This window comes from Dasypus novemcinctus, chromosome 13 (genome assembly GCF_030445035.2).
Source record: "Dasypus novemcinctus isolate mDasNov1 chromosome 13, mDasNov1.1.hap2, whole genome shotgun sequence".
NCBI lineage: Eukaryota > Metazoa > Chordata > Mammalia > Cingulata > Dasypodidae > Dasypus > Dasypus novemcinctus.
This window is the reverse complement of record NC_080685.1, coordinates 9271963-9297164: the sequence shown is the minus strand read 5'-3', so window position 1 is coordinate 9297164 and position 25202 is coordinate 9271963. Positions and strand designations below refer to the sequence as shown.

General features: G+C 39.9%; 1 pseudogene; it reads left to right on the top strand.

Annotated features, from left to right (window-relative positions):
• Positions 1-3798: 3798 nt before the first annotated feature.
• Positions 3799-7379, top strand: LOC101411440 (inactive ubiquitin carboxyl-terminal hydrolase 53 pseudogene; annotated as a pseudogene).
• The last annotated feature ends 17823 nt before the right edge of the window (positions 7380-25202 follow it).

Below are 25202 nucleotides of genomic sequence, written 5' to 3'. Positions count from 1 at the left end.
ATCATTTTTAAGGAAAAAAACAAACAAGCAAAAAAACTTGCTATCAAAAAAAAAGGTTTAAATCCATAAAGTGTTCTTTTCATCCTTCTTTTGGTCATAATTCCCTTTGAGACTCTCCTGAAAACTCTGTAACATCTCGACAGAAAAACTCACATACACATAGAAATCTGATTTAATGTCTACAGAATCCATAGGCCCCTGAAACCTTAACTCTTGCATCATTAAAAAAATGTGTATCAGAAGAATGGTTGCATAGCTATTTTCTATATCTGAATCAATTCATATGTTAAATGCCATTTGAAGCACTGCTAGGGCTAGGTAATAAAGCATAGTTATTATTTTTAATAAGAATACTAAAATTATTACAAAGTAAAAAAACTGTCTTAAAAGACAAGTAAAATTAAGACACTGAGCAAAAATTTGGTTTTGATTCGTATAACCACACTATGAGAAATAAGGCAACTGTTTCCTGTCAATTTCAACTCACTCAGTAAATAGGTTTGCTCAACATGATTTGATGTTTTATAGATAACATGGAACAAAGATCTTAGAGACTCCCTAACATGTATCTAAAATACATCAGTAGCAAACACTGTTGATGAAAACTTCAAAATAGGCAAGGAACTGTACATCATAGACGTATGTGTTGCCTGATATTTGACTGCAGAGGGACTTGTTCTTGGGGATGGAGGCTGGCCTGAATCTTCCATAGGGGGGCCGGTCACGTCATATCAAGTTGGTGTCACTCGAGGATTCAGGCTTCACGTGGTGCTGGAGCGCAGACGTGAGGGAAGACGTTCACACTTGAGAGCCCAAAGAGAGGATTACAGGTCTATCTTGTTTTACTGTGTTTCATTTTAGTGCTCTTCACAGATATTGTGTGGTTTTGCAAATTGAAATTTGGCGGCAACCCTGCATCAGGCAAGTCTGTCGGCACTGTGTCTGTGTGTCCCATTTTGGAAAATCTCTCGATATTTCACATTTTCATTATTATCATATCTGTCGTGGTGATCTGTGACCAGCAATCTTGATGTTACTACTGTAATTGTTTTGGGGCACACCTACCACACCCACACTAGATGAGGAATAGTATCGATAAATGTGTGTGTTCTGACCACTCCACTGACCAGTGCTTCCCATTTCTCTCCCTCTTCTCAGGCCTCCTTATTTCCGGAGATGCAACAATACTGAAACTAGGCCAATTAATAACCCTGATGGTTATTAATTGCCTCTAAGTGTTCAAATGAAAGGAAGAGTTGAAAGTGTCTCGCTTTAAATCAAAGGCTAGAAATGATTAAGCTTAGTGAGGAAAGCATGTTAAAAGTCAGGATAGGCTGAAAGCTAGGTCTTTTTGCACCAACGTTAGCCAAGTTTTGAATGCAAAGGAAAAGTTCTTAAAGGAAATTGAGAGTGCTTCTCCAGTGAACACACAAATGATAAGAAAGTGAAACAGACTTATTGCTGATATGGAGGAAGTTTTAGGAGTCTGGATAGAAGATCACACCAGCCACAGCATTCCCTTAAACTAAAACCTAATCCACAGCAAGGTCCTAACTCTCTTCAGTTCTATGAAGGCTGAGAGAGGTGAGGAAGCTGCAGAAGAACAGTTTGAAGCTACCAGAGGTTGGTTCAGGATGTTGAAGTAAAAAAGCCATCTCCATAGCATCAAAGTGCAATGGGAAGCAGCAAGTGCTGATGTAGAAGCAGCAGCAAGCTGTCCAGAACACCTTGTTAAGGTAATTGATGAAGGTGGCTACACTAAACAACAGGTTTTCATTGTAGATGAAGCAGCCTTCTATTGAAAGAACATGCCATCTAGGACTTTCATAGCTAGACAGAAGTCAATGCCTAGCTTCAAATCTTCAAAGGACAGGCTGACTTTCTCGTTAGGGGCTAATGCAGCTGGTGACTCTAAATTGAAGCCAGTGCAGGAAGAGATGAGAGGTGGAGGCGTCTTTGGGACATGGAGCTGCCCTGGATGGTGCTTCAGGGGCAATCACCAGACACTGTAAATCCTCACAGGGCCCACTAGCTGGAATGGGGGAGAGTAGGGGCCATGATGTGGACCATTGACCATGAGGTGCAGAGGTGCCCAAAGATGTACTTACCAAATGCAATGGATGTGTCATGATGATGGGAATGAGTGTTGCTGGGGTGGGGAGAGGTGGGGTGGGGGTGGTGGGGTTGAATGGGACCTCATATATATATATTTTTAATGTAATATTATTACAAAGTCAATAAAAAAATAAATAAAAATAAAAAAAATAAAAATAAAAAATAAATTGAAGCCAGTGCTCCTTTACCATTCTGAAAATCCCAGAGCCCTTAAGAATTAAGCTAAATCTATTCCTCCTGTGCTCTATAAAAGGAACAACAAAACCTGGATGACAGCATATCAGTTTTACAATACGGTTTACTAAATATTTTAAGTCCGCTGTTGAGGTCCTACTGCTCAGAAAAGAAGATTCCTTTCAAAATATTACTGATCACAGACCAAGCATCTGGTCACCCAAGAGCTCTGCTGGAGATGTAGATTTCATTAATGTTGTTTTCATGCTTTCTAACACAATCCATTCTGCAGTCCATGGATCAATGAATAATTGTGGCTTTCAAGTTTTATTATTTAAGAATCCATTTCATAAGACTGTAGCTGCCATAGATAAGTGATTCCTCTGATGAATCTGGGAAAAGTAAAGTGAAAACTTTCTGGGCAAGTTGCCTCTGCTTCGGTTCCTGGTGAGCTGCGGGTAAGGTGGCAGTTGTTGGTGTCTCTTCCTGGGTAGGCATGAGGCAGGACCCAGCAGGCGGGAGGTAGCCTTGTAGGAGTAGAAGGCCCATGATTTCTTTACCTGGACTGTAAGCTCCTCACACTAGGAGGGCAGAGCTCAAGATTTGCTTTGAGGTCATGTTCACATGAAATATGGAGTCACATGGGAAAGAGAGAGTTGTATTTCCTATTAAAAACTATGAAGAGGGAAACGGACTTGGCCCAGTGGTTAGGGCGTCCGTCTACCACATGGGAGGTCCGCGGTTCAAACCCCGGGCCTCCTTGACCCGTGTGGAGCTGGCCCATGCGCAGTGCTGATGCATGCAAGGAGTGCCAGGCCACGCAGGGGTGTCCCCCACGTAGGGGAGCCCCACGCGCAAGGAGTGCACCCCGCAAGGAGTGCGCCCCGTAAGGAGAGCCGCCCAGCGCGAAAGAAAGTGCAGCCTGCCCAGGAATGGCACCGCCCACACTTCCCGTGCCGCTGAGGACAACAGAAGCGGACAAAGAAACAAGACGCAGCAAATAGACACAGAGAACAGACAACTGGGGGAGGGGGGAGAAGAAAATAAATAAATAAATCTTTAAAAAAAAAAACTATGAGGAAAATAAAATGACCAAGGAAATTATGCTAAATGCAACTCTATATCTTTTGGTACTATCTCTTTTTTAACTCATCAAGACTAATGGTTTGTGCTAAAAGCAGATGATTTATTCATCAGACTTTTTAGGAGTAATAGAAAGTCTTTCATCTTAAACTGTACAACACTCCTATAAATTTTAATACACATAAAATTCCTGAAGGCCTTATTTAAGTTACCATTCTATTTTAGCATTCAGAACTTCAACATTTATGTATCCTATTTTTACTTTACAAAGTTTTCATCAAAATTTACAGCTCCAGAAAAGATATGGGTTTGGAAACTTATGTTATTATAAGAGACTGCAGTAAATTTAAGTGGACAATTCAGGATATCATCCATTTTATCATTGTGCACAATTCTTAGCTTTAATACAAACAAATTTGCTTGAAAATGGCATAGGTAAAATTCTTACAGAAATCTGGTGGTAATCTTGGAAAAGTTGACCAACCTGCGAGTATGCTATTCCTAGCCCCTACCTAGGGCTTATTAAAAGCTGCTTTCTTAATAGTAGAGGTTTCGTGGCAGCTGGCCATATTCTGACGAAGCTTGCAGATTCTGACTGGACTTGTTAGGGAGATGCCCACATACCTTGTACACTGAAGACAATATTTACACAGTTTCAACATAGTCAAGAAAAAGCCTTTCCTTCAGATAACATAAGGCACTCTCTTGCAGAACGCTTCAAAGTTGAGCAGTGATTTCAGCTTGGTCTTATGGATGCTGCTGCAGAGCGCTTTGAAAATGTATCGGAGAGGACATATTTTCACACAGTCTCCAGCAAAGATGCAGACTTGACTACCTCTAAGTCTTGCATCCTTCACCAGAAGTTTGCTGTGACTATGACCAGTGTTGTTGCTGTGGAGAATCATCAGATCCTGTGCCTTTTACAGAATTTGTACAGTACATTTCTACAACAACCCAATGGAACGAAGTTGAAAGAGTGCTGGAAAGGCACGAATGCTTTGAGCCTGAAATGTTTGCTGAATTGCTGCAAGCAGCAAATATAACTAATGACTATAGAAAATGCCCTAGAAGGGAAGTGGATGTGGCTCAAGTGATAAGGCCCCCACCTACCCTATGGGAGGACCTGGGTTTGATCCCTGAAGCCTCCTGGTGAAAAAGAAGAGAAAGTGTGCCTGCATAGGGAGCCAGTTGCCTGTGCAGCGAACTGAGTGCCCACATGGTGAGCCAAGTGCCCGTGCAAGTGCTTGTGAGGTGAGCCAGTTTCCCGTGCAGTGAGCCAAGTGCCCGCACGAGTGCCCACATGGTGAACCAAGTACCCAGGCAAGTGCCTGCGTGAGTGCCCACATGGTGAGCCAGTGCCTGTGTGGCAAGCCAGTTTGTGCATGGCGAGCCGATGCCCACACGGCGAGCCAGTGCTCGCACAAGTGAGTCCCGCAGCAAGATGATGACGCAACGAAAGAGAGACGAAGGGAGAGTCAAGGTGAAGCGCAGCAGAGACTAAGAAATGAGGTGGTGCAATTGACAGGGAACCACACTCCACATCAGAGGTCCCCAGGATCTAGTCCTGGTGAATCATAGAGGAGAAAGATGAGAAGATAAAAAGAGAAATAGAAACAGAAGATCACACAGCAAATGGACAGACAGCAAAAACAACAGGGCAAGGGGAGGGGGAGGGGAAGAAAAATACATACATATATACATACATACATACATGCATACCCTTTTGGGGAAAAAAAAAGAAAATGCCCTAGTAATTGTGGCCAAAAAGTAAAATTAGCCATGTTTTAATGAATTGCCCAGCGATTGTTACAATTGGTTTAATCTGGGATTCTGAACATTCTGACTTGACCGAAGACATTGTCCAGAATCTTGCAACACATCTTAATCTTCCTGGGCTTTTTAGTAGGGTTACTGATGAAAATGCCAAAAATAGTGAGCTTCACCTTATTGGGATGATCTGCTTCACTAGCTGACATTATTGTGCCTTTGCTTTTCATACCAAGTGTTCAAAATGGGTATTTTTTGATGATGCAAATGTGAAAGTTGGAAGTAGATGGAAAGATGTTGTCTTTTGTTTTATGCAAACCCAGCTGGCACAGCAGTTTTTACTGAAGACGCACTCAGACAGGTCATGGACTGGTCACATTATAAATCTGTTGAGGAAAACATGGATGTGAAAAGCCCTCGACTTACAAATCACACAATTTAAAAGAAAATGGATTTGATGATCAAGCAAAGCAGCAAGAAGTAAGAAATCTCAAACAGATAATATTTCATCATTTAATCAGAGCGATGTTCCAACAAATGGAAGTAGATAGAGGACCAGTTAGGTCACCATGACCCACAGGGGAAAAAATCAAAGACATTTCCAGAGAATGTGTTTCCACTGAACTGAAAACTTCCTTTCTCACAAAGAAAAGATTTGGACCAGCATAGAGATTTGGTTAAAGACCTTTTATATTTCAAGTTCTGGATCACCTCCTGCCCCAAATGGCTTTAGACAACATGAAAATCCTCATCTGTATCACAGTCAAGGAAAAGGACCAGGTAAGCATGACCGAGTTGCCCATCAGACTCCAGTTTCTGCACAATATTAAATTCGAGTAAATCCCAGATTCTTGCTCCAGGAAAGAAAATAACAAGCAAGGTATGATGGTTAGGCTAATGTCTCAACTCAGCCAGGTAATTGTGCCCAGTTGTTTGGTCAAGCAATTACTGGGCTAATTGTAACACAGGGACATTTATGGATTTTAGTCAACAGTGACTTTACTGCAAAGATAGCTGATTACATCTACATCATTCAGGTCGACTGCTGTCAGCAATGAGTGACGCTTTATCCAATCAGTTGAATGCCTTATAAAGGGGAAGTGATTTCAGCATTCAGAGAGAATCTCCCAGCTTGTCCTTGGACAGCCAACGTCTCCTGGAAACTCATCAAGGACCTTCATTGGACTTTCATCGGAGCCCCTGGCTTGCAGCCTGCCTGCGGAACCTGGACTTGTGCATCCCCATGGTCACGTGAGAGACTCTTATAAAATCTCATACTAGATGTCCTGGGTGGTGCTTCACGGACAACTACGGGACATTGTAGATCCCCCAGGCCCACTGGATGGAACGTGGGAGAGTGTGGGCTATGATATGGACCATTGACTATGGGGTGCAGCGATGCTCAGAGATGTACTTACCAGGTGCAACGGATGTGTCGTGATGATGAGAGAGAATGTTGCTGTGGGGGGAGGCGGGGTGGGGGCGGTGGGGTTGAATGGGACCTCATATTTTTTGAATGTAATATTTTTTAAAAAAAATAAAATAAAATATAAAAATAAAATAAAATAAAATAAAATCTCATACTATTGACAGATACCTCCTGCTGATTCTATTTCCCTAGAGAACCCTGACTAATACACAAGGTTAAGAATGACAGTGGCACTGGATATGATACAGACAGCAGCCAAGATTCTAGGGATAAAGGGAGCAGCTGTAAGAGTAGCAGTAAAGGTTGGAATTGAGGTTGGAAACCTATGAGAGAAGCATTAAACACTGATAGCATTTTTAGTGAAAGTGACAAAAAGCAGCATAGTTCAAGACATAAATCAATTATCAGCAAAGATCATGGTTTTGACAATTGGCCAAAAGAGAATCCAAAACAAAAAGGTTAAATGACCATATATGAAGATGAAATAAAGCAGGGAATAGGAAGCAGGAATTCACTTGAATCTAATGGAAAAGGAAAAGAGAAAAATAAAGGTCTCATAGAGACTAAAGTTCATGGTGACAATTGGCTGATGCAAAGGACTGAATCTGGTTATGAAAGCAGTGATCCTATCAGTAATAGATTGGTTAATTTGGACTCACCTGTTATCTATGGAAATGGCACTATAATGGATATCGGTGGTGTTAAATAAACAACATCCTTCAGCACCCAGATTAAGTTAAGCAACCTAAATATAGAACTTGTGGATTGTACCACTCAAAGGAAAAACCATTGGGAAGATACTTTGTTCTGAGGAACGATTAATGAAAAAGCACATATCATATGATCAAAGAGCTTACAGCAATCAAGTGGAAGAGCTTTAAATCTCAAACAAATGAATGCCAGACTTCTAGTTCCTCTCATTCTACTGTCTTAAGCCTGTAGTGGGGGGATATTTTTTTTACCATGTGAACAGTATGGTGTACAAGGTATTAAATTCTCATGTATATTCACATGACACTTGGTTGGAAATTTCTTACAAGATTCAAATTGTTGAGTCTGATCTTAATCAAAGATTGATTTGGGGCTTGTTTGTTTGTTTTTCTTTTTTCTATATTGGAGAAGTTGTGAGTTTACAGAAGAATCATGCATAAAATACAGGATTCCCATATACCACTGCCCTATTATTAACACCTTGTATTGGTGTGGAACATTTGTTACAATGGATGAAAGCACATTTTTATAATTGTACTATAGTACCTGGTTTATAATAGGGTTCCCTGTGTAGTGTAGTTCCATGGATTTCATTTTTAATTTTTATTCTGCTACCATATATACAATCTAACATTTCCCATTTTAATCATTTTATCATTCAGATATATATTTCAGTGTTGTGCGAGCATCACCACCATCCATTACCAAAGCATTTCCACCTTTTCAGGGGGACGCCTATACGTTTTGAGCCTTAACTTCCTATTCCCTATCCTCACCCCATCCCCTGGTAACATATATTCTAGATTCTGACTGTATGAGATTGCTTAATCTAATTAGATTTGTTTTTAATAAGGTAATATTTAGATGTTTTGATCAACTTCAGATTCAAGTTGAATTATGAGTGGCAGAATGTGTTGTTGTTGTTATTGTTGTTTTATGTACCTTGAAGATTAACTTAGGGATAAAGAGGCATCTAAGATTGAAATTCTTTGTCATTATCTTAAAAATAAAGTTGTTACTTTGATCACACACACACAATCTTCTGGAAAGGGTTCATCATTCCAAATGCCATTAAGAACATAGATGATTCATCGGAGGTCAAAATATCAGTATTAGCAGGAGTTTAGAAGAAGTTGATTGCAACCCTCATGGATGACTTTGAGGGTTTCAAGACGTCCATGGAGGAAGTAACTGCAGATGTAGTGGAAATAGCAAGAGAACTAGAATGAGAAGTGGCGCCCAAAGATGTGACCGAATTGCTGCAATCACATGATAAAACTTTGGGAGAGGAGTAGTTCCTTATAGATGGGCAAGGAAAGTGGTTTCTTGAGAAGAAATATAGTCCTGCTGTGAACCCTGTTGAAATGACAACAAAGAGTTTAGAGTATTAACATAGTTAATATAGCAGCAGCAAGGTTTGAGAGGATTGACTCCAATTTTGAAAGAAATTCTACTGTGGGTAAAATGCTTTCAAACGTCATTGCATGCCACAGAGAAATCTTTCATGAAAGGAACAGTCAATCAATGCAGCAAACGTCATTGTCTTATTTTAAGAAATGGCCACAGCCACCCCAACCTTCAGTAGCACCACCCTGATGAGTCAGCAGCTAGCAACGGCAAGGCAAGACCCTCCTTGGGCAGAAAGACCAGGATTTGCTGAAGGCCCAGATGATAGTTTGCATTTTTAGCAATAAAGCATTTCTTAACTAAGGTATATATATTGTTTTTTCATATTTAGACTACAGTAGAGTGTAAATATAACTTTTATAAACACTGGGAAACCAAAAATTCATGTGTCTCCCTTTATTGTGGCATTTGCTTTTTAATTATGGAATGAATAGTTTAATATGTCACCTAACTGGCAGTCTCTCACCTACCCTCTCCTCACATCTCATTAAGAAACCAAAGAAGATAGGAATACATAACAAAAAAAAAGTATGAAATTTCTACTACCTATAATGTCAATCAAATTAAACTAATTTTAAAAGCCCTAATTTTAAAGAATGAATATGCCAGTATTATGCTACCAAAAAACATACAAAACTGCTGGCTTGAAATTAGGTAAGGTACACTTCATCACTCCTTAACAGCTTACCCCTGATTCAGATAAAACATACACAAACAGGAAAAGTAGGCAGCTACTTCTATCTTGCATCAGTGCTGCCCTTGAAGGCAAATCATGTGCTCCACCATCTCTCTTCCCCTCTCAGTTCCTCTTTCTATACCTAAGTCAGAGACTCTCAGAAATTAAGCAGACTGGAAGTGATATGGCGAAGAGTTAGTGGTGTGTTGTTTCTTTAGAAGAGAAGTCTTCCAAAGTGAAGTACAAGATGTGGATGAGGAAAATGATTGATGGATGTACTTGTTGAGAGGTGGGGTTTTCCAAGTACTGTGAGGTCACCAGGCGATGTAGATAGAAAATCTAGTCCCATGACAGCTGATTGATAGTAGACCAAAGCAAGCCTTCCAAAGTTGTGGAATTGGGTGAGGGTTTTAGCACATCAACTCATTTTGACTCGATAAATAATAGGAAGGGTCGATTCAACCAGAGTTAGCGTAAGTAGAATGAGGCAAGAGCAATCCATGCAGGCTGTTAATTTTGAACTGGTGAGATCTTTTGTCATTCTAGGATTAAGAAAAAATATAGTGAGATGTGATGAAAATACCACAGAGCAAGGGAAACAGAACTATTAGCATCTTTAAGAATCCAAATAAGAGCAAATCTCTACATGATTCACTCCAGATCCAGCAAAAGTCTGTAGACTACTGCCGAACGGTTTGGCAGGGTGTAAGAAGACAGAGTCTACATGGAATAGAAGCAAAATACACAGGGAGAGTGTGTTGAAATGAACAGATGCAGGATAAGCAAACTCAATGAGGTGAGAAGGGAGAGCCAGCAACTGAAGAGCCAATACTGGATTAATATTCATATTGGAGGTATTAAAATTGGAAGTGAGACTCCTGGAAAACAAATCAGTGATGTGGAAGAAGACAGTTTCTTCCCCCAAGAGGCAGAGAAAAATGAAATGTATGAAAATGGTGAGTGAGGAGACGTCGAAAGGCAGAGAGCAGGGCGGTCATATGGGATTCTGAATGTTCCTGAGGAAAACGCCAAAACAATTGAAAGCAATACCCAAAGATATATTTGAGGCAAATATCTCACCTGATTGCAAATTTGTACACGTAGACTAAAAAGCTAACAACATTTTCAGGAAAGAAAAAATGAGACGAGCAACGTACTAGACAAACCCAGGCAAATCCAGGCAACCCGGAAATAATAATGATAAAGGAGAAAAATACAAGTATTCATACAGAGAAAAGATATGTTTATCTTGTAAAGTACATGTAGGGCGGCGGACTTGGCCCAGTGGTTAGGGCGTCCGTCTACCACATGGGAGGTCCACGGTTCAAACCCCAGGCCTCCTTGACCCGTGTGCAGCTGGCCCATGTGCAGTGCTGATGTGCGCAAGAAGTGCCGTGGCTCGAAGGGGTGTCCCCCGCGTAGGGGAGTCCCACGTGCAAGGAGTGTGCCCCGTAAGGAGAGCTGCCACCACGAAAGAAAGTGCAGCCTGCCCAGGAATGGTGCCGCACACACGGAGAGCTGACACAACAAGATGAAGCAACCAAAAGAAACACAGATTCCCGTGCCGCTGACAACAACAGAAGCGGACAAAGAAGAGCATGCAGCAAATAGACACAGAGAACAGACAACCGGGGTGGGGGAGGGGAGAAGGGGATATAAATAAATAAATAAATAAATAAATCTTTAAAAAAAAAGAAAAGTACATGTATTAACTAACCTCAAACTTCTCTGTGCAAGAGGTACTTATAACTGTTTGATTTTATAAATGCTGTGATTTAGAATTTCATTACAAAACAAATTGACTTTTATATGGGAAGGGACCAGAAATCCATTCTCAAATAAACTACCAACATACCTGCTTAAGAATACTTGAAGAAGGAGAAGGAGGAGAGGAAGAAGAGGAAGAAGTCAAAACCATGGTGTGATGGACTTTGAGGTGAGTTTTGAGAACCATTGTCTAAATGATTGTAGTATATATAGCTACAAAACCATAAAATTATATCATATGTATTTTTGGAAGTCAAGCTACCTTGTTGAAATAATAATTTAAACATTAATCTGCCTTCAGTGCCTTCAGGATTATTATGAATAGAATTCCTATTCTTTTCATAATAGAAACAAAACAGACAAAACAAAACAGTCTTGCAGTAAAAGACATACACACAAAGGAAAGAGAAAGCATGAAAAAGCAGAAACTGTAAATTGCATGTAAATGTGTTCGTGATATATTTAAATGCAAAAGTCAGGGCACAGATCAATATACACATTAATTCAATTTTATTTTAAAGTTATATATTCAAATACATATGTACAAATATGTGCACAAATGCTTAGATGGTGAAATCAGGTTAATTTTAGTTTCATTAGAGTTTTCTATACATTTTTTCCATGATAAATATGTATTATTTTTATATACAGAAAATAGAAAACAGTTTTTAAAATTCGATGAGGAGGAAGATGAAGGAATTGACTGAGGTCAAGGCACCTGACGTTCAGCCCCTTCCAAAGGTTGTCTTACTGTTTGACGTTTTACCCTTTATTGCAAGTTGTTTTGACCATAGGATGAGTCCATTAGTAATTTGTTTCCTCTGGATTCTTAGAAATTAGTGGTTAAAACTCACTTTCAAAATGTTATTCTTTATTTTATGACCAAAATATTTTGAGCAAACAAAACAAAACAATCCTTTGTATGCCTGGGTTTTGTTGTTTGCATTTTTTTTTCATTAAGCCCACTGCTTTAGGATTCCTATGGCCCTCTGTTTTGTGTTTAAACACAAATCCCATGTTTTGGCAAAAGCATTAGATTCCTTTGAGGAATACTGAGGCCTAATGTCAGCAATAACGTTTCCCAGGGATTCCATGATCGACACACTTGGTCTTCAAATGAGACTGTTGTGCTCTTTGCGGTATTGCCTACTCTTTCCAACTGGAAGACTCCACTAGAGTTAAAGATCAGGGATAATGTCATAAACAAATCCCAGTCAAGGGCACACCATGGTTTCAATGGCTTATAGGCCATTCAAGACTTGCATTTATTAGAAATATCGGATGTTTCAAGATAATTCAGGTGATTCTTAGATACAACATAAACCAAGAGAATATGTTTCGATTTCAGTTTCCAGTTTTCCACAACTGTGGGCTAAGACTGCACTCATGCTAATGGAACTCACCTCTATGCATGTGGAATAACATTTTTCATACCATTTTCGAACAACAGCTCTTCTCTTCAGATTCAAAAGGTAGCAACAATTGTGATGGTCTTGCCAACATTTTACCCAACTCATTTATTTTCTAACTGCTGTTTATAACTGACAAATATTGTACATTAAATCCATTTCTCTCCACCTATTGAGAAAAAAATTCCTCACAATACCTGTGTCTTGTATTTTCATCTCTGGAATCCATGCTGCCAAAGAAAAACTAATGTCTTCCTATATCAAATGAGGGAGAGAGAAAGAGAATATTAAATTGAGTAGGGAGCTGTCAAACTGCACAAGTATCCAACGTCCTACTTTCTCAGAGGTGATTGCCTTTTCCCAGGAAGCTGATTCTGCTCCAGGAGGGAAGGCAGGGACTTATATACTCCTTAAAGGGTTGTCCCTGTGTCTCAGGATTGCCTGGGACTTCCAACATCACATGACAACGCCAACCCCCAAAAGCAGTATCTTAAACCCACAATCATCTATTGTTAAGGATTTGAGGGTTGGCGAAGGTGGCTCTGCGGCTTGTGGCTGAGTCTGTGGGGTGGCTTGGGCTGATCCGGCTGGGGCACGGCTGGGCAGCTCTGCTTTAAGCTACACGTCTGTGCTTTTGCCAAGGCATCCATTTCTTATGAAAGCAGAACCCAGAGGAGGAAATGGAGCCTCAAAGACTTGCACCTGAAATTCTGTGGGCAATTTTTCCTCCAGGTCTTGTTTTTTTAAACTGATGTTTAATCTTAACATGGACGAGGCAAGAAACTCCCAGAAGGCTGAAGAGCTAAGCAGATGGAGATGTTGGCAGATGCACAGTGCTGAAGAGGTGGAGGTGGGAATTTAGGGTATACCGAGGAGGAGAAGCTTGAATAAGTAATTGTGGCTTTCGGTTGAATCCTCTCAAAGGCATTTAGAAAATCCAATAGATGATACTAGATAGAGAAGGAGAGAGAGAGAGGGAGGGAGAGAGGGAGAGAGGGAGAGGGAGAGAGATGGAGGGAAGGAGAGAGGGAGAGAGGGAGGGAAAGGGGGGGAGAGAGGGAGAGAGAACGATATGGCAAATATGGCAAAATGTTCAAAATTGGTGGGTCTGGGTACATAGGTGGGAGGTAAAGCTGGATCAAATGTATGATCCAGAAACTCCACTTTTAGGTACAAAAATGTTTGTGGTAGATTTTTTTTTTTTAAGATTTATTTATTCCCCGCCCCCATTGTCTGCTTTCTGTGTCCATTCTTCTGTGTCTGCTTGTCTTCTCTTTAGGCAGAACCAGGAACTGATCCTGGGGCCTTCTGGAGTGAGAGAGAGGTGCTCAATCTCTTGCACAGCTCCCAAGTCTGTTGCATCTCTTATTGTGTCTCCTTTGTGTCTCTTTTTGTTGCAGCATCTTGCTGTGCCAGCTCCCCATGTGGGCCATCTTGCCATGCGGGCCAGCTTGACTTCGCCAGGAGGCCCCAGGAATTGAACTCTGGACCTCCCATATAAAAGACAGGAGCTGATTGCTTGAGCCACACCCGCTACCCAGATTTATTTTTAGTAGTCCAAAAATAGGTCAAAAACAAAGCCCAGTAGAAGAGATAAATTGTGTTACATGAAAATAACAGAATGCTACACAGTAATGAAAAAGAATATATGACTTTCAAATACAAATCATTAAATTTGCAGAAATGATGCTAAGTGAGAATGATTCCATTTACATGATGTTTTAGAACAGGCAAAACTAATCAACGAAGAGAGATGCAAAATCATTGTTCTCTTTTTCTGTATGGTGATCACTATGAATAGACATGAGAGATTTCTGGGATTCTCTTAATATTCCATTGACCTGGGTGGTGGTTTCACATGTGTATTCACTTTGTAAAATTCACCAAGCTGTATACTTCCCTTGAGATTTGCACACATTTTTCTCCTCTTTCAATAAAAATATTAACAAAATATGAGTCATATGATGATACAATTATATATGTATTATATAGAGCATGAACTGTTCTTACAAGGAAAAGTCATTGACATTTTCCCTCTTTTGCTACATCAAATGATTTGCTTCCCCCCCCCCCCCCCAATATAATAGCTAGTGAAGGGTCAATTCCTAAATTAAAGAAGCACCGTTCTTCCTTTAATCATCACATAACATGACTAATCCCACACCTGAATAGTGACAAAGCATTCCCTAGAAATATTTCTTGATCATAAACCTGAACACGAACCTTTGATCCTGAATTCTGAGATACAACTGAATTCAGTGAAAAACATGGATGTTATTTTGGCCACCAAGGTAATCCGTCCCTATGTGCAGATCAAGTTGGATGCTGGTAATGGCTATTGTGTGGACTTGAGCTCCACGATAAGTGCCAGTAACAATTAATTTTTTGGAATTGTATACCAAGAAACCAGCTGGCAATGCTTACAGCTTCACTAGAAGACAAAAAAGGTAAGAATTGTCTTTTATTGTCAAACACATCACTCTCCTTTAGAATAGAGGGCATCATTGTTTGATACCAGAAGAGTTCATTCATTCACCTCTAAAGAAACCAAGTCACAGTTTGACTGTACTTTTTGACAACTTAGGGACAAGTTCCAGAAGCATCCATCCCTTCTGTGCAAACACACAAAGGACACATACTTTGGAATAAAACAAAATGGAAAAAAACAACTCTATTCTAAAGGATGGTATAGACACTGGAATTCAGAACAAATGCCTTGCACTTGGACCACTTACACGTCTTACAAGAGACTGAAATTTTCAGAACTTCAAATCTACTATACTTTTTATCAAGTATAAAGAGAAGAGACAGAGAAATACCTCAGTTGGCACACAGCACAGTTATCTGACTTGTTCTGAAGGCCATGCCTTCTTTAATTTCCAGCCAAACAAAAGAGGGGTCTTCTGCAAGTCATATCAAATATCAGCTAGCTACATCTCCATACTATTCTGTAATTAGGCTTTATCCTTGGCTTTGGCCAGACAAAGTATTGAGGAAACAGACACAACCCCTTTTGGTCTTCGCTTTAGACATGAAAGCTGTGCCCATAAAATGCCATTCTCAGTTAAACCTGTTATGTTAGCTGTTCTGAATCAGTCCCCCAGTCTACAAATGGTAAACCTTCAGACCTAGCTCCCTGCCTTATATGAAACAGCCTCGTTTGGCCAGGGTGAGAAGAGGAGATGGTAGGACCATTCAGCAGTATTTCTACTTGACTTTGTTATTTAGCAATTTAGGATGAAGAAATGTGGAGAACGGACCCATGGATGTTAGACTGTTTGTGCAGATAGATCCTTTTAGGGAATTATTCTCCGATCTTCACAAAGGACCCTAATATGTCAAAAGCAACTCTAGTAATAAGAGATGTGGAGTCAACCACATCATTCTCTGGTGCTCTGAGGTCAGGTCCATTACTTCTTTGTTCTGAGGATTTGACTGATCTATATCTTCTGGTTTTAAATAGGGCACGCCATAACAGAAAAACAAAAAATGATGCTGAGAATTAAGTCAGTTACAAACTAAGTGTTTTTTCAGCCTTTTTCTGCTTTCCCATGAAATTTGCACCTAGCAAAAAAGAAAAAAAAAAAAAAAACAACCAACCAAACAAACAAAAAAACTGGGATTACACTCGAGGCATACCATATGTTTTATATTTGCCAGTTACTGTTTCAGTACCTTTTCATCTCATTCACTGATTTTCTGTGTGTGATGTGCATCTCTTCCTTTTTCTCTAAACAACAGTAGTAAGTCATTGCATGCTTTCCCTGCAGATTATAATCTTAAAATGACTGGAATTCACTAACTGCAGAAGGGCCCTCATTTTTTTTATCTCCTGTCTCTGGAATGTGAACAGACAACCAGACCGCTCCGATGACAAAAAATAACTTGGAAAATAACATTTTAGAGGCTGGGAGATATTGCTTTGTGCCATGCCAGGCAACTGTCTTGGAGGTCACAAGAGAGACACAATCATGTAATATCAGATCTCAAAGACCTGAATGATTCAGACAAATGCTACCAATAAGTAGAGAGAGAGAGAGAAAAAAAATGCCCATATGCCTGAGTGCTACTTACAGTGAGGAGCATTATATAATTCCCTATTTCTTGATATATCATTGTCTTCTCTAAGGATATTTTATTTATCCACATATTGTGTGTGTGTGTGTGTGTGTGTGTGTGTGTAAAGGTGGGAGGGACTGATCCATCACTAATCTTTCTGTAGGGCACAGCTAATAACCTTCCTCCACTAGTCACCTTGTCTAACCTTACCTTCTTAAGGATTTGGAAAACTCATTACAAAAACAAAAACAGAGGTTCTGCTCTATGCAGGAGTTATTAATCTATTGGATATGCAAAACTGTTATGTGGTCCAGGAAATTGTACAAGCTGAATGCAAAATCATGTATAGAAGCATACATTTCTATTTCCAGGAAGAGGATGTACAGCTTTCCTCAGATTCTCAAAGCAATCCTCTGCTCCCCAAAGCTCAAGAACTACTGTGGTTGGCTTTGATTCTTTCTTCAAGCACACCCATTCTCTGGGTTTTATAAGAAATATTGAAGTGCTGGGGCCTCTGCTGCTTGCCTAAGTTACCACTATTTCTGTTCATTTTCTAAATTACTCAGAGTAAAGGGATCACTTTCTGCATTTCATGTTGTTTTTAAATTTTATTCTTGTCTACATCTGGGAAACTTTCAGAAAAATAGAAATCTGGCCTCTCATCTTACTCTTTTACGGCTGGCAGAATAGTAAGTGCCCACCCCAGTTTGTTGTTACAGGACTTTAAAAAAAAATTCTTATCTGTTTCTGGGAAGCTTTTGAAATATTCATTTTCCCCTCTCTCTCCCAAATATTCTCAGTCTTCCTAACTAAGAGGAATTCATATAAATTGTATTTTCTCTGGGTAGTTTATGCTGATAGATTGTGAAAAGTTCTCTGCTACTTTTATCCTCCTATTCTTACACTTATCTTATGGAATATTTTACTTCAATCAGTCACTTCAATGAAACTTCTAAATCCATAGAGATTTGCTCTCCAGTTTCAGAGGAGCGTGTAGTATGTCAGCAAATGCAGTTGCTATATTTCCTGACCCTGGAATGGAGTTGACCAAAGGAAGATATCGTCCCCTTAGTCTATTCCCCAACTCTGCTCAAATTACAAACCACAAAGCCACCCAGGTAGCCTGCAGCCTGGCAACAGTCACTATGAACTTGGTCTAGACAAAGATTACCAACCTAGGGCCACACAGCTTTCCCACCATTACCCCTGGAGAGATGATTGGTCAATAATTAGGCTAGGGGAGAATGGACTGGGATAACATTCAAAATTTGAAACTTAGAATTTTGAAAGGGCTTTCAAAACATTTGGAGAGACTCTCAGGAGGATTTTTTTTTCTTTTTTACTAATAGGTTCACATTTTTGAACTGGCAAAAAAAATTGGTACAATGAGTATCTGTGTATAGGGGTAGACAGAAACAAGTCATTTAGCTGAGACTACTCATCCTCCTGATCAGTTCATGTTTACTGGAAGGAAACCAAAGACTTAGCCAACATGCTCAGCCTACTAATGGGGCAAGGCAGAAGACTTGCTTGAAAGAACATTCTCGTTCACTCCCAACTTTGCTAAAACTTCAAGTGACTGTAAAAACCTTAACTTTGCTTCACTTTAAAACATACTTGAGAGTTGCTTCCTCACCCCAACTGCTTTTTCCCTATTCGGTATTCTTTCTATCAACCCAATATCCGGAACACCAAAGGCTAGGATTTTGATGCGATGGTTGCTCTGCTTCCGAGAAGGGCTCTCCAAGGACAGTCAAGGGTGATTGCTCCCAAAGTATAAACTCCAAGTCAATGAACCAGCTAGAAACGGTTATAGGATACAAAAGCTGTTTGGTAATGAGTTTATTTTAATAATCTTGACCTCAGGAAGTTCAAGGGTGGAGACACATAATCCTAATTTCTTATAAAATCAGTCTGGTGAAAAATTTCATCTTGGACAATACAGTTTGGTGATAGCTGATCACAAGACTGAATGATCAGGATCAATACGTACTCACTGGTGATGAAAACTAAACCGGGCTATCAATCTGTTTCGTTCTGGGAAGCACAAAAGAACAAATTTACCTTCCTGATGTTACCACAAGGAAAAAGTTATCTACCAATCTGAAAAGACAAGGGCAACTGTCCAATGCCTCACGCCTTGTTCCTGCGGTCCCTCAAAACGCCAACCTGAGTTCCAACGTCCCAAGACCCACTGACAGGGCTGATGGCTTAACTGGCTTCGACACAGATAAATGGTCCCTTGAATGTCAGGAGAGTTATGTTTGTCTTCCTAAGAATATACGTCTGTATTTTAAATTGCATTATCCAGTTTATTCATGGGATAAGGTTGTTTACCTTCACACATTCCAGGCTTCTGAGATGAACTAAACAGTGCAAGTTTAAAGGCAAGAGTTCAGAGCCGTTCTTAGCCTGCGGACAGCTCTGCTGTGGTCTGCCAAGGTCAAATGAGGAGATGCAGGCTTATCTCTTGGCGAGAGCAGGGGGTCCTCAGGCCCCTTCTGCCACCTGCATCCCCCGTGAAGCCCCAGCAAAGTCGGTGGTTCCAGAGCTTCTTCAAAGGACCGCTGGGCGACGGAGTCAGCGTTCACAGTCCTGGTGCCAAGGAATTGCTCAACAGCCCACGCAGGCCAAGGAGGATGGGCCGTGACCCCGGGGCCCCGCCTCGCTAGGTCACTTCAGGCTCTAGGCCAGTTCAGGCTGTACAGCCAAATCCAGGGCGCGCTGCCACCCCCCGGCTTCCAGCTGGACCCTCTTCTGTGAGCTAAGGTGCTCCTTCGTCGCTGTGAAGGGCAGTAAAGGGGAGGCAGAGGAGGAGGCTGCAAACAGGGCTCTCACGGAGCGACTCCAGGCCAGTCCTGGCCTCTGCGCCACCAGGCTGGGGCTGGTTTGCAAACGCGTCGCTGACCAAGGCTTGAAAAGCGCAGCAGCTGCTTGCTGCCCTCTGCTGTACTCAACGGTGCTAGCAAGCACCCGGCCGGGGCTCGCCGCAAGGGAGAGAGACAGAAAGGCAGAGGGCACCGAAGAAATCCCCTGAAAAACAGTTCTATGGATTCACGTTGCGAAAGCAGCCGCCCTCCCCGCTGCAAAGGAGCCGTCGTGATTTCTCAGGCCTAAGAACGGAAAGTCATGTTTTTCATTGCACGAGGCTTTGTCCTCTAAAACCAGTGAGAGAAAGAACATGCACGTGCATGTGTAAGTAGAGAGTTCCATGGGAGGAAGGAGGCTTGTATTTTTGACAATGGGATTTAATCATTCCATTGCCAATCATTTTAAATAACATAATTTAATAATTTGATCCTTATTAAAAGTCTGTCCGTTTGAACTTCCTCTCCATAAATACTGAATTGAAATATAAGGTAAAGAATTGCTGATGCATAAGAGGGGAGGAGTAAGGCTAAGAGGATGGCAACTGAGGCTGATCACGACTTTTGTTTCTGAAGAAGTCATCAAAGCATTCTCTCTCCTTTTCTTGCAGGCTAATCTCTTCTCACTCATAATCAGACTCTTAAAATGATCCCATTTCCTTTTGGCGAGCTCACTTCCAGATGTCCTCAGTACTGTGTCTTCCTGTACTAACTCTCAAATGAAACACATAAATGACATTTTATCGGATTGACCGATGGTCTACTTCTTTCTTAAGTTGAAAATTGTCCTTCTTGGATCACTCCAAATCCTGTTCCTAAAGTGGGGTCCACTGCTGGTGGCTTCAAAACGCAGATCCCACCTTTGTTTCCTTTGATGGCTTTTTCACTTCCACTAATTTTGCAAATTCAAAGAGAAGACTCAATTTTTATTTCTCTGATTGTAGGCAATTGAAATGAATCTGAGCATACACCTGAAAATTTTGTTTTTCCAACTTTGAAACTTATTTTTCCTTTAAAAATTCCATTCATTTATTCTGTTTCAATAATGAGCTTTATAGTAACTTACATAGAAAACCTTAATTTTGCCCTCCCAGTGTTGTTTCTCACTTTTTAGTCTCTGTTTCATGAGATAAAGAGTATTTTTTCCCATACAGTTTAGAGAATGAACCATGAAAATTATTTAACAGAAACTTTAGAGTAAATTGAGGAGACTAACCTTGCAGCATTTATGTGAAATACTATTGTGTAATAATAAGTTTCAAGACTTCTGTTGCCTCTGGCTACTTACCCAGGATCCAGTGGTGCACCTTCCTGATTGAATATCTCTCTTTAAGTAATCATACCACTTCTGTATGTTTCACTGATAGGAATATGTTCCCTTCATCCTCATGAATGAGTATTTCCTTCACTGCATGTTGCTAACACAGATCTATCCCCTGAAAGTTTTTCCTGCGTTTTTGTAAATATCAGGTAAATTGAGGACAAGATGCCAGTAACTTGATGAGCAAATGATCCCTTTGTGAAATCAAATAGACAAAGTTACAGAGTAGAAATGAAGTGCCGTGCTTGATTGGCTTGTTCCTAGGATGTGTGCATCTACTAATAAGAGAGCGGGGTCTGCTCACTCAACCTAATATCCAAATGTATTCACAATGTACACTCTTTAAAATAGTAAGAATTCTTCTAAGAGTTCTTATTGTGTGCCCACTTAATTTAAAAGTACCAAATGCTGTAATAGGCCCTGATGGGACTACAATGATTAAAAAAAAAAAAATTCCAGACAGTTTTTGTGAAACTTTGGCTTATCTTTGCCATCTCACAGTACAGTGTCTCATTCGTTTATGTGCTAACTATATACTCCATGCAGACTTCTATTATGGCATCCATTATACCTTATTGCTTATATATCTCGCTTCCTTATCAGACTATAAACTCATGGAAGGGATGGAGTGTGCTTTAATCACTATGAATTTCCAGGTCTTTGTTGGTTAAATGAATTAAGAGTTTATGATCTCATGGTAGATGGGTGGAGAAGATGCAAACACATGAATTACAAGAAAGGATGCCAAAGATATGTGCAGAAAGGGGAATTGAGACCTACAAGGCTTAAAAGACTTGCCCAAGATAAACAGAAGCTTTATCTATTTAGAATTAGCACAAAAGTCTTGTCCTGCCCTGAGGTTTCCATTTATTTTTCATGTAGCTAGTTGTGTATTTGCAATATAATATTTATGAGAGCTCTGCCTTGGTTCATCTTTTATGTATGCATTTGTGCAAGGTGTGAATACATATCATCATTCACTAAAAATTATAATTTTTAAATCAAAGTAAAAATAATTAAAGTTATTACTATACCATTCATTCCTATTCATGGAGACATAAAATAAATAAATAACCCCACCTCACTTTCGTTTAGAGCTTACAGCTTGCCATGTGCCAAGCACTCCTGTGTTATACATATATTGATTTATTTAATCCTCTTAACAACCCCAACTTCATCTTATACAAAGATAAAGAAACTGAAGCACAAAGGAGTTATGTGAATTGGTCACTATCACACTCTAGTTCAACAGCAGAGATGGGATTTGAATCTAGAACCCAGGCAATCGACTCTTAAGTTGCACTACCCCTCAAATTAGCCTGGGCTTCACCATAAGAGTAGGGTAGAAGGCATGTGAACCCAGTAAAATGCAATAGATCCTAAGATCACGATATTTGAGAGTAAATAGATAGTGTTCTTCAGGCTTCGAAAGGTGGCCATAAACCAAGATGGATCTACATATGCATTGCTATCCGTAAAACTCTTAGGAACACAAGACTTATCACTTTACCACTCTCATTGGAAGCCACTTTATCTTCTTTGATTCTCTCCCATATTTCATCAGCCTTGGTGATGACGAAACATGTTGTTAGATCCTGATGGAAATGCCACCCGTCTGTGGAGTTCACCTTCTACTAGATTTCTGCCATACCGAATCATGTTCTCTGGCAAGGAGCACTGGCATTTGGAAACAAGTTAGAGGAAGTTTAACTATTTCCACGTCTCTCTGGTTGTCTCTATTTATGGGTTTCTCTACATTTTATCCTGCCCTTGTCAAAACTGCCAACATATCCAATTTATCAAGAGGCCTTTTTGGCAGAAGATCAGTCAGTATCTACAGCATTTTGATTGAGTGTTCAGTGTATTCAATGTCAATGCTAATGCATTCTAACACATCTAAAATTTTTTCTGTAACATAGCTGGGGTGCTGGGAACATATCTGACATGAGGTCGCTTTGAAATAGGTCCCGAGTTCTTCCATTGGGAGGACTGTTGTCCATTTTAATTTGTACAATGAAAATCATTATTCCCATGAAAACTTGACAAATATTGAAACTACGTTCCATGACATAGCTTCACCTTGTGTTTAAATAGCAAAGTCATATCTGACTTTGAAAAAAACCTTTATTTGATTGTTTTATCTTCGCAGTTCTCTATCCATCCTGAGTAGAACAGCGCTGGCAACAAGGTTGGGATGGAAGGGTGGGGCTTGCAGAAGTTGGACTAAATAGACTCTGCTTAATGAGCTGAATCAGTAGTTGAAATTGATACAAGAAATCAAGGCATCCCATAACAGACACAGCTTGCTGATTTTAGACTCACTGTGGCACTTAACCAATCACATGAATCTAATTAACAGCTCTAATTTTGTATTTTCATTAAAATAACATTATAATGCAATGGAAGGGCCATTTAGGTCTTCGCTAGTCCTCTACTAGAGGCTATATTACTTTGACTACATTGCTTAACCTGATCGTACATCATTTCCTTTCTATAAGCCAGGGGAGTTGGAGTAGATGAAGACTCAACTAACTCTAAGATTCTGTATCAAATGACTCAGTAATTTTAATAAAGCTGTCAAGGTAAAAAAAAAAAAAAGAGGGAAAGAGTGAGAAATTATCAGTGCTCTATTAAAGACAAATAAATCTAACTTCTTGGATACTGTGGTCGCTTCTAGATATCCCAACAAGTGATCCAAGAGAGGTAGTGACAAGAGTGTAACTCTGAATCAGACAAATATGGATTTAAGCCCAACTCTGCCACTTCCTAACTGTGATAATGGACAACTTAGCTAAAATTCCTGAGCTACAGATTCCTTTACTATAAAACAGAGTCAACCCCTTACCCAACTCTACTGCTGTAAGAATTAAATAAGGGAATGTACACAAAGCCATGAACACAGTAGCTGATTGTCAATTCTTAGTAAATGGTTGTTTCTCCTTTCCTACAAACCCCAAGGCAGATCATTCCTCTTTAAAATGTATCCAATTATAGAGCCATCAAACAGGAATCAATATCATGAAGGTTTATTTCCATTGACTGCAAAATAAATTCTCTCGAACTCTGGTTATCCATAACTCTTAATTAAATAATTAAACCCTTGCCATCTGAGCCAAGACATAATCAGCAGACTCCTGAAAACTGCTGCCCAAGGAAGATCATATTGATTCACTTGACTGGAATTTGCTTTATAACATTTTGTTCTGAAAAAATTTTTAAAATAGGAATGTTCAAAGAATTGTGCCATGAATGACCATATTAACCATCATCCAGACTCTACTCTGAACCTTTGACTATATCACATTTCTATCCATCCATTTCTCTCTCCATTCACTTGATTGGGCTTTATTGCTAAACTCAAGTAAGTTACCTTCATTAAAAGATCTGACAATAAAAATATTAAGAACTAGAGATGCTTCTCCCTAGAACCAGATCGAAACAACTGGCAAGATTTCACAACTCCTTAAAAATCATGAAGAAGCTCCATGCTTTTTAAAATTGGTGAGTTAATTTTTTTAGCTCTTTGGAAGTTCCAATATTTATCATAACCCTCTTCCTAGATAGAGAAGATCTAGAACGGTATAGTTGAATTATATTGTGAAATTAGAAGGTTTAGCAGCTACAGAAGAACACACATATGTGCCTTATTTTTCTAACTTGGGAATAAAACTAATTAATTACATATTCTGTATTCTATAAAAATTATATCCAAAAGTATTCATGTATGAACTGAAAATATCATCTTTCAAATGACATATTTTGACACTTAAGCAACTTAAGTTTGGGTGAACTACTCTGGCAAAGCCTTTCTCTGCCAAGTTCAAGTCCAAAGGACTCTTTCTGCCAAGTTATTGTATTATAACCTTTTGAAAAGAGAGCTGTTAATGAAAATGTCAGTGGCCACTTTCTTAAGACAAGCAGTTGACCATGGTACTCGCCACATTTCAGTTGATTATATAAAAACAACAACAACAACAGCAACAAACAGCTTTGCACATCTTGGGACTCTTTAGGAGTCAGACCTCCAAAGGAAATTTTCATTTTAATTAAAACTGTTTTTGTGCACACACTGTTTCCATACAACTTTTACATGCCAGCGCCATCCTTCTACAAATAAAACCCTCTGGGATCTGAGCTCTTTCTCGAGTTAGCATCACTTTTGTGCAGTCCATTCTTCTCTTGCTCATTGAGTGCCCCGAGACCTTCCTTTCTCTTTTTCTCCAGAGAATGCTATCAAAACTGTTCCCCTCTTAAAATGGCCTACAGCTGGGAGATAGTTCAGTGTAGTGGGAATAAGACAAGCTCATTAGTCAGTAATGAAAGATTGTTCACCGCAGGCCTGCAGGGTGTCAGGCATTGTTGAAGGCGCAGGGATGACAGTGGAACAAGATGCAGCCCTTACCCTTATCAGGTTTAC